We start from the raw sequence: 10,723 nt of genomic DNA on the forward strand, positions 1-10,723 counted from the left end.
TGCCTGGATGGAAGAGACTAGGGCTTACCCCTTTTCTGACAATATTTTAGTTGCATAGGCCCCAAGGAAACAGAAGGCATCTGCACAGACAAACTCACTGAGGCTGAGGCATCTGTGAGCTTAGGGTTAGGACCATAGACCAATGGCCTTGAGCATAATGAGAACCAGCCTGGGCCATCTAGGAGCTCATGACTGGGACTGTAGGCTGCTAGAAGATAGGATAACAGCAGATATGCCAGGACTATCTCTCCAGTGACCAGGATGGTTTAGGATGCTCTAGGAATCTGGGGAAGTAAGTTACACCTGTAGATAGGTAATTCCCATTGATGAAGTATGTGTAATTTGGACAGCTAGGTGGCACAGTGGATAGAGTGCTGGGCCTAAAGTCAGGAAGAATTGAGTTTATATCCAACTTTGGACACTTCCTAGCTGTTTGATTCTGGGAAAGCTACTTAACTGCTTACTGCCTCAGTTTCCTCACTTGTAAAATGGGAAAAATAATGTCATCTACTTTCCAAGGGCATTGTGAGGATCAAATGGGACAATACTTGTAAAGTGCTTAGCACAGTGCCAGGCACAGAGGGGGTAGTATGTAAATGCTATTATTATTATTATTTATTATCATAACTGGGTAAATAACCTCAGTATGTAACCTATGTAATTGGTATACAATATGCTGTTTTTTCATATGATCTATATGTCTTCTCTGATACATGACATTTTAATATAGATATCATATTTTGCCAATGTGTTATTTATTTGGAGTCATTAATTACTTGGGACTATGCTAAAGACTGGCTGATGAATGTTTATACTGCATGCTGACAGGGATACCTGGATATCCAACAAAATTTTCTAGGGTTGGTAATCTTCTTACTGGGTAAAGATGAAGAGAGGTGTTTGGGCAGACTCTACCATGTCTGAAGCTTAGAGAGAATACCTCTCCTGTGGAAAATTCACAGTAGTGGCAGGGCACTGTTGTGGATGAAATTTAGGATGCCACAGTAGAACATCAGGAAACCTGCTTTTAAACTCATTATGTTCCCTGAAAATGAATCTGGGACACAGTGCTTGAATGCTTTACAGAGGTGAATGAATGAATAAATGAATGAAAAAGATATATATATACACACAAATGTATATATGCAAATGCATATACACACATGTATACATACACACACATGTATATATACACATACATACACACACGGGGGGGGCACTGTGCTTGACACTGAAGACACAAATGTAAAAGTTTTACAGTTGCTGTCCTCAAGGGGCTTACACTTCACTCCCAGTAAGTCGTGCCTGAGCCCCACTTTGGGGGTGGTATTGCCCAGCATAGGTTTTCATTTGGTTGGAGTGTTTTCAGCACGCACAATTTTAAAAACCTCAAAGATTCTTGGAAGGGTTACAGAAGTCTCATAGGGTTGGTAAAATGCCAGTTGTGATAGTTGACAGTTGTAGGCATAGTCAGGGGTCTAGAGAGAAGGGGAGAAATCGCAACTGTATCTAGATCATGTTGAGGGAACAGTTAGGGACTGTGAAAACCAAGCCAATTACAGCAGAGACACAGAGAAAGACACTCAGAGCTGCAGACCTAACCCAAACATCTTGAAGTTCCAGTTACTGAGAGGTTGGTGTTGACTAGTTGCTGAGCCAAAAATAGAAGAGAAACAGCTTGCTAGAGAGGTTGTTTTGCGTGGGGATATTTAACATCATGCCATTAATCTGGGCAGCTAGGTGGCACAGTGGATAGAGTGCAGGATCCAGACTCAGGAAGACCTGAGTTCAAATCTGGCCTCAGACACTTAATAACTGTGTGACCCTGGGCAAGTCACTTAACCCAGTTTGCCTCCATTTCCTTATCTGTAAAATGAGCTGGAGAAGGACATGGCAAACCACTCTTTGTCAAGAAAACTCCAAATGGGGTCACAAAGAGTTGGACATGACTGAAATGATGGAACAACAACATGAATCTGAACTGATGTGTCTCACTCCCTCTGTGTTGGGGAGACAGAGGGATTTGGGAAATGTTTATGAATGGATTCAATTCCTTATTATTTACTTTACATTTGCTTTTGTTTAAATATCTCCAGAGAGTCATTGGTTGGGAGGGAGTGGTTGGGGAGGGGACAAAGGCTATGATTTAAATAGATACTGACCCCATATAGCACATTTAACTGGGCAAATAGCAAGAGATCCATTCCAGAATTGTGTTATATTTTAGAAGCAATTGGGATACATTTTAATTGTATGAAATAGTTCTTCCTATCCCCTTTCCTAATATAGAGGGAAGGAGGGAGGAGGGGAGATGCCTAGTTATTGAAGTGATTATAAAGCAATGTAGGCAGAACACCTAAATCCCCACGCAAGGAAGAAGTGAATCTAGAATTGTAGAATGGTCCGATCAGCTCAATCTAGAGAATAAAGTGGAAAACTCTCAAAATAGAATGGGAATGGGGAGTGTTGTAGGACAGAAGACACCATTCTTATCTGAGGTCTTTTGGGATGAGGATTGGAATGCTCTATAGATATGTCCATGGAAATTTAGCTAGATAGAATAGCTTACAAGTTAAGCATCGTGCATTTGGGATGAGATAGGTTTCTTTTGAACCTTTGATTATATACATGCAGCTTATTTTTGGCTGTATATGAGTGTATATGTGTGTGTATATGTGTATTTGCAAGAATTTGGAACAAAGAATTGAGGTGGACAATGATATGGCTTGCATGTTACCCTTCTCCCCCCCCAAAAAAAAATCTGGGGCTTGAAAAAACTGGGGAATGGTGCCAGATTTGACTGTTATTTGAAAGGGCAGTTCCTGAAATGCTTCAGAAGGGGTACAGCTTGGTGACTGGAAATTTCAGAGGGAGATACAAGGACTTTCTAACCCTGAGTAAGAAAAAGAGTTAGAAGAGAAACATTGCCCCTCATGACTAGGAAGGAAGTTTAAAAGACATATTTATTGTCTATGGGAGCTATTTTAGTAGCCTGACTCTTCTCTGTTCCGAAAGACCATGTCCCTTGAAGAAGACATTTCACTATGGAGAGGAAGTAAGTCAGTCACAGTCAAAGTCCATAGAACTGACAGACTCTTATGAGAGAACAATGTGCTAAGGGTTTTTCTCTCATGTGATACAGGGTATATGAAGGTCCTATCTCTCTAAAAATTAAACATTAATCCTCTGGACTCTAAGCTAAAAGAAATAGCAAAGCCCTTCCCTTCCTCTTATTGGAAAGGGGTAATATCTCAGCTCAGAACTACTACTGGTTCCAGAAGATGAATACAACCATGTGCCCTATAGGATTGTCTGACAGTGACCATAGGACTAATAGAGCACTGAACAGCAGAAGACACATGAAACCAGCAAGGAGCAGACCCAATAAGGCTAGCTTGAAGACATTAGCAGAAGAAAATCCTGAAGCTTGGGAGGTGTGAATGGCCCTGCCATACATGCTCTCTACTTCATGCCTTTCATGTACTCTGGCCACACATGTGCCCTATATGTGTACTTCAACTGGACACATGCAAACTGGTTGTCACATATGTGCTTCTCCATGATTATTCCTTACGTGTGTCTACTTATCACACTTATAATATGTATATATCCCAGGTGGGAGAGAGGCGGATGTTCAGTGTTTTGTTGGGACTTTCTTTACTATACTATTACATTAATAAATGCCTTTGCTTTGAAAGAACATATTTTTGCTTGATTAGTAAAAGTAAACACATATAGGACCCTGAACTTGGGCTGGCCTTTCTGGGAGCCCCTCAAATAAAGGGTGTCCTTGAAAGTTGCTGCAGTTTACTGAGGTCTCAGGCCCAGGCCTAAGATAATTCTTATGCGACTTCCCAGCCTGTTCCATACCAAGCCTTCTCTACTCAGCTCATCACCTCAACCTCCTGGGGAGTTGGTAACTCTGATTGATAACTTGCACTGTGCTCCTAGATCACTGAGCTCTGGTATTTTTGACCAATAAATCAATATTTTGCTTTATCTTACTAGGTCTCAGACTTCCATGCTACTCCATGACATACATGTATGTTATTCTCTTCCCCCAGATTTCTAGCTCCCCTTTATATATTGTCTGCGCCTATTAGAATGTAAGCTCCTTGAAGACAGGGACTTTCTTGCTTGCTCACCAACACTTAGCACAGTGCCTAGCATATTTTTTATGCTTTTTAGTCATTTTCAGTTGTGCCTGACTCTTTATGACTCCTTATGGGGTTTTCTTGGCAAAAATACTGGAGTGGTTTGCCATTTCCTTCTCCAGCTCATTTTACAGATGAGGAAACTGAGGCAAACAGGGTGAAGGGACTTGCCAGGTTCACACAGCTAGTGTCTGAGGCCATATTTGAACTCTGGAAGATGAGTCTTCCTGACTCCAGACCTGGCACTCTATCCACTGTACCACCTAGCTGCCCTACTATGCATTAAATATAAGCTCTCTTTATTTATCTGGCAGTAGTTGCCCCCCAAATGCTATACTACTGCCATCAGAAGAAAGACAGAGATGGAGGAAGTAGGGGAAATTATTGTTGTTGTTGTCATGTGGGAAAAGTAAGTACAGAATCATAGGGTTTAGAGCTGGAAGGGGACCTGAGAGATCAATCTGTTATTAGTCTTACAGAGGAAGCCAAGGAGAGAAGAAATAACTTGGCCAGAGTCATAATAGGTAGTTAAGTGGTTAAGGCAGAGTCAGAATCCTGGTCCTTGACTCCAAATCCAGTGGTCTTCTTCTTTTGTCACTCAGAGGGAGTCATGCCCTAAACCTAGAACTTTTTTTTATTATTATTAAAAACCAGAGTGGTTTGTTTATTCTTGTCATTGTTGTTTGTCCTTCATTCTCGAAGAGGACCATGACATCAGGGAGGTGATGCCATGACTTGCAAGTGAATTGGATTTAAGTGAGGCAGGACTATGCAAAGTCACCAGCTTCACTTTCTCCTCCGGAGCCACCTGGGTCCAGTGGCAAGACCAAAGATCAGGATAACTGGAGATGGCCCTGGATGCACTTAGAAAAAAAAACAAGGTAAAAGTCCTCAGAAGAAAAGAGAAGGAAGAAAGGACAACAGTCAGGTACAGGGGAAAAGTGAAGCCAGGTCCCAGATACCAATCTCTCATTAGAAGCCAAACACAGCCCAGGGCCAGCTCCAGCCCAGGAGACCCCTCTTGTTCCCTGACTGGGCGTTGTCTAAAAAGTCCAGTGAGGAATTCATCTAGAATTTTTAAGAATAGTAAATATCAAGGTTTACAAAGAATTCATTGCTTTTCAACTAGGTGGCTAGGTGGTGTGTTGGATAGAGCACTGGGCCTGGGGTCTGAAAGACCTGACTTCAGATCCAGTCTCAGATACTTATTAGCTATGTGACCCTGGGCGAATCACTTAACCTCTATCTTCCTCAACTTGCATGAAAATCCAATTCATGCATAAGTCAAGACATCACCCCATGATGTCATTGGTCCTCTTTGAAAATAAAGGACAAATGGGTTGGCTAGGTGGCGCAGTGACCCTGGAATCAGGAGGATCTAAGTTCAAATCTGGCCTCAGACACTTAACACTTACTAGCCGTGTGACCTTGGGCAAGTCACTTAACTCCAATTGCCGTCTTCCCCCTCCAAAAAGCAAAAAAAAAAAAAAAAGAAAGAAAAAATAAAATGAAAGACAAGCAACAACAACAAAAAGTGAGAATTATAATAGTATCTATTGGGGGTGGCTAGGTGGCATAGTGAATAGAGCCCTGGAGTCAGGAGGACCTGGGTTCTGATCCAGCCTCAGACACTTAACACAAAAACTAGCCGTGTGACCTTGGGCAAGTCAACCCCAATTGCCCTCCAAAAAAAATAGTATCTACCTCCCAGGATTGTTGTGAGGATCAAATGAAATCATATTTGTAAAGTGCTTAGCACAGTGCCCAGCATAGAACAGGCGCTTAATCAATGTTTCCTCCCTTCCTTCCTTTTCCTTTGCATTTTAAAATGCTTCCTTGATGCCCTTTTCTTTCTTTTCTTGGAAAGAAATGCATTTATTTGCACAAATTGACTGAAGTTAAGATAGATTATGAAGGACCAGCCAAGAAACTGCTAGAATTAATTAAAAACCATCACTATCTACTAACTTACCCACCCTCACCCCAAAATAAAAGCCCTTCCTTGGAACAAATAATACAGTCAAACCAAACGAATGAGCACATTGGCCATGACTGAGAATGTAGATCTCATCTGCACCTCTCCAGGAGGGAGGCCTTCGGTATCATCGGTCTTCTGAAGTCTCCACCAGTCACTGCTTTGATCAGGGTTCCTAAGTCCTTCCAAATCGTTTTCCTTGACATTATCACGGTCACTAATTAAACTCTTCCCCTGTCATTTCCCTCCACCCTCTTCCCAAATTTCTCTGGATCTGTCCCCTTCTTTGTACTTGTATTCTGAGAATCTAGTCCAGTGCCAGGCAAATAGGAACCTTTTAATAAATACTTGTTGACTGACCCTTTCTTTCAGCACAATAATATTCCTCCACATCCACTCACCAGCATTTATTCAGATGTTCCCCAAGTGATGCTGATCCATTTTGTTTCCAGTCTTTTCCAGTTTCTTCTTGAAGAACGTAGTCCCCCTCCCAACACACACCCTCCAACAGAGACCCTATTCCCAAAGAAGCCCATTGGACTCTTGGATAGCACTGCCTACATTAAGTCAAAAGTAGCTTTACTTTCCTCAGGCACCAAATAAAGGAAGTCACTTTTTCTAGCATGGCATCCCCAGCTGAATGCTCAAAAACTGAATGTTTTCAAGAGGCAGCGTGGTAAGGTGGATAGACATTAGATTTGGAGTCAGGAAGTCCTGGGCAGAAATTTTACCATAGGCACTTATTAAGTATATGACCCTGGCCAAGTCATTTTAACTTCCCTGTACTTGCCTCAGTTTCCTTGTCTGTAAAATGGGGGAGGAGAGTTAGCCTAGATGGCTTCTAAGATCTCTCTCAGCTCCAGATCTGTGATCTGATGAATTCAGTTCAACCAACAGTCCTGAACTAGGCACTTGGTATGTACAAACTGTGTTAGAGGATACAAAAATAAAACAATTCCTTCATTAGAGGAGCTTTCATTCTACATGAGCCTTCTTTTAACCCAGGCTTGGTGGGGCACTCCTGTAATCCTAACTGCTGGGGAGGCTGCCAATCACTTCAACTTGGGAGTTTTGAGCTGCAGTGGGCTAAACCTGTTGGATTTCTGAGCTAAGTATGGCACCTATTTGACGAGTCCCCTGAAAAAGGGGGCCACCAGGCTGCCCAAAGAAGGGTGAACCAACTTAGCTGGGGAAAGAGCACTGCTCAAAGTTTCTGAATGGATGGCTAATGGGGTCAGGCTGGTGAGTAGCTGTTGCATTATGTAAGGAGATCTGGTCTCAAGAAAAAAAATAGGGGTGGCTAGGTGTCACAGTGAATAAAGAACCGGTCTTGGAGTCAGGAGGACCTAACACAAAAACTAGCCATGTGACCTTGGGCAAGTCACTTAACCCCAATTGCCCTACCTTCTCTCCTCCAAAAAAAAAAACAACAAAAAAGAAAGAAGAGAAAAAATAGCAAATCCAACTCAAAAATCCTTCTTCCTTTTTTTTTCTCTTAGATTATCAAGTCCTCCCTCCTCCCTAGGTTTTCTTCAATGACTTGTGTCTGCCAGGGAAGGGGTGAACCTCTTCTCCAAAGTCCCTTAAGTATATTCTTGGAAGATATGATATTTGAAATATACAGTATTACCCAGTACCACAGTTTCTTTACCCAGGGATTCCATCAACTTGGATAGGAAAATCATTATATCTCTATTTGGTTAACAATTGGTTTGCCTTGTAAAGCTGTATATTTAATTTTATACATTTAAAAGATATTATTCTGAGAACGGTTTCACAGGCTTTGCCAGACCACCCTTTGGTGTGGCCTGACCAAAAAAAAATTTTATACAAGCAAAATTCCCACCAGAAACCAGAACTTGGTTTCCTCATAGTTGCCTATTGTCATTTTTGCCTCCCTAGTGGCTTAAGAATCTGAGAGATACTACGGTTGTCAGGGCTCTTAATGTGCAACCTTTGTCCAGTGACCAAGGAGATGACATGCTACCATGAGTCACTTTTTAGGAAAGACATTGACACACTGGAACATGTCCAGAGAAGGGCAACCGGGATGGTGAATGGACAAGAGACTGTGCCATATGAGGATAAAATAGAACTGGGGATGTGTAGCTTGGAGCATAAAAGGGTTGGCAGCTATTTTCATGTTTTTGAAGGACTGTCATATGGAAGAACAGTTAGACTTATTCTTCTTGGCTTTAGAGTGTGGGGCCTGGAGTCATTTAGCCCATCTTTCTAAGTTCAAATCCAGCCTCAGACACTAGCTGTATGATCCCGGGCAAGTCGCTTAACACTGCTTGCCTCAGTTTCCTCATCTGTAAAATGAGTTGCAAAAGGTGAACTACTCCAGTGTCTTTGCTAAGGAAACCCCAAATATGGTTACGAAGAGTTGGATGTGACTGAATGACAACAGTTAGATAGCAGGGTCAGGAGCAGTAGATAGAAGACAGGTGGCACAGGGGAAAGATGACTGGATTTAGAACCAGAGGGCCTGAGTTCATATCCTGACTCTGTTATTTATTTCCTTTGTGACTTGGCTGCTTTACTTCTCTGGAATCACGTTACTTGTCTGCAAAATGAAGGGATTGAACTGGATGGCCCTTCTAGGTCTAAATCTATTATGGTATGAGGAATTGCAGAGGTAGGTTTAAGCTCGATGTATGATAAAACTTCCTACCGGGTAGAACTATCCCAAAGTGAAAGTGACGGTAGGAGGAGGCAGTAGGTCTCAGAGCCATTATTAGTAATTTTGGTTCCTGAGGCAGACAACAACGACAAAAAATATTCCTTTTTCCTATGGCACAAAACACACTTCAGATTTGTAATTCATTATGTGGAATGATACAAGAAATAATAAATATTAATTTAGTTGAGTGGGAGGAGAAATAAGGCACTACAGTGACTTTCAGCATTAAGATTATTGCATGCTATTAAATTTATGTGTCCTCTAAATTTTCATCCACTGGGGCAAAGCCCTAGTGTATCTGTTGTAGTTATTATCGCTCTGATAGAATCTTCCTTGCTGGAGGTCTTCCAGCGCTTGTCAGAGATGTTATATAGAGGATTTCTGTGGAGGTTTGTTTGGACCTGGAAGGCCCGGCAGGTCCCTTCCAACCTGGAGATTCTGTGAAGATGAGCCATATTCACCTTGACGCTGTTGCTATAAATGAAACCAGACAACATAAAGAAGTTGCAGAGATGTGGATGGATGGCTAATAGCGTCTCCTCAGAGAAAGTAAAGGAGCTGAGTTTCTTTGTGTTCCAAAGGCAGCACATGATGGGGCATGTGGTCATCTCATGTCAGACATATCACCTTGGAGCAATCACAATGAGCACTCCTTTCAATTCAACAATGTTATATTAAGTACCTACAATGTGTGAGGTATCTAAACAGGAGTAGAAGGCAGTTTGGCAAAGTGGCCAGGTAGCTGGCCTCAGTGCCAGGAAGATCTGAATTCAAGTCCTGCCCCAGACACCTACATAATAGGCTTTCCATAAATGCTTGAATTGAACTGGATGAAAATAATTCTAGTTCATGAATGAGGGTCCATCCCACAGGATAAAAAGACAAGCTTTGGGGAAAACTGGCAAGATGTTCCAAACGAAATGTGTACTGTGATACTTTGTGATTTCCATGTGAAGTAGGTAAAGGGTTTTTGTTTGGTCGTTTTTCAGTCATGTCCAACTCTTTGTGACCCCCTTTTGGGGTTATCTTAGCAAAGATACTGGAGTGGTTTGACATTTCCTTCTCCAGCTCATTTTACAGATGAGGAAACTGAGGCAAACAGTGTTAAATGACTTGCCCAGGGTCACCCAGCTAGTAGGTGTCTGAGGCTGGATTAACTCAAGTCTGCCTTACTCCAGGCCACCTAAGTGCCCCGAGGTACAGTGTATGATAGTGAAAACAATTCAGGAAACCATGGTTTGGATCAAGAAATAACAGAGGCTAAAAGGTTTTTAGATTACTTGGAAACCAGGTGCCTGCAAATATTTTCTTCAGGAGAAAAGTTAGAAGGTGCTAGACATGGCAAACACACAATGACACGGCCATAAGTGAAATTGACTTAACTTTTAACAGACTAGTTACAGACAGAAAAGTCATTTCAGACCAAGCAGTTTGCGTGCAGCAAGATCACCTGTCATTTAGAATAAAGGTCAATGTCTATGCCAAATTAGAAGAAAGGACAATCACAGCTGCCCCAACCCAACCTGTTTAAATGAATTGTTGGCTCTGAAAAATGAGAATGGACAAAAGAGAAACAAATGACTGTATCACCATTTCTTAGAGAATTTTAACTGACCCAGAACAGCCACCATAATGAGAAGGCTAAAAGTACCCAGAAAACAAACACTCAAATCTCCTCATCCTCTGGCAAAGCATAGGCAGGGCAACCAAAGACAGTACCCATTTTGTAATGCCAACTCATTCCCAGGACATTTTGGAAGAGAATGGTGAAAAATGAGAAGCCTCAGCAAAGAACCAAAAGGAATTGAGAAAATAAGTCAATGGAAATCTTGTTTTGAGACTTACCAAGGCCAAATTGTCCTGTATACATTAATAGGTGAAAAATGGAAGGAAACATGTACATGTGAGATC

The sequence above is a fragment of the Petaurus breviceps genome, unplaced genomic scaffold, assembly GCF_028583685.1.
Source record: "Petaurus breviceps papuanus isolate PSGF00001 unplaced genomic scaffold, PetGlider_PUasm1.0 90865, whole genome shotgun sequence".
Taxonomy (NCBI): domain Eukaryota; kingdom Metazoa; phylum Chordata; class Mammalia; order Diprotodontia; family Petauridae; genus Petaurus; species Petaurus breviceps.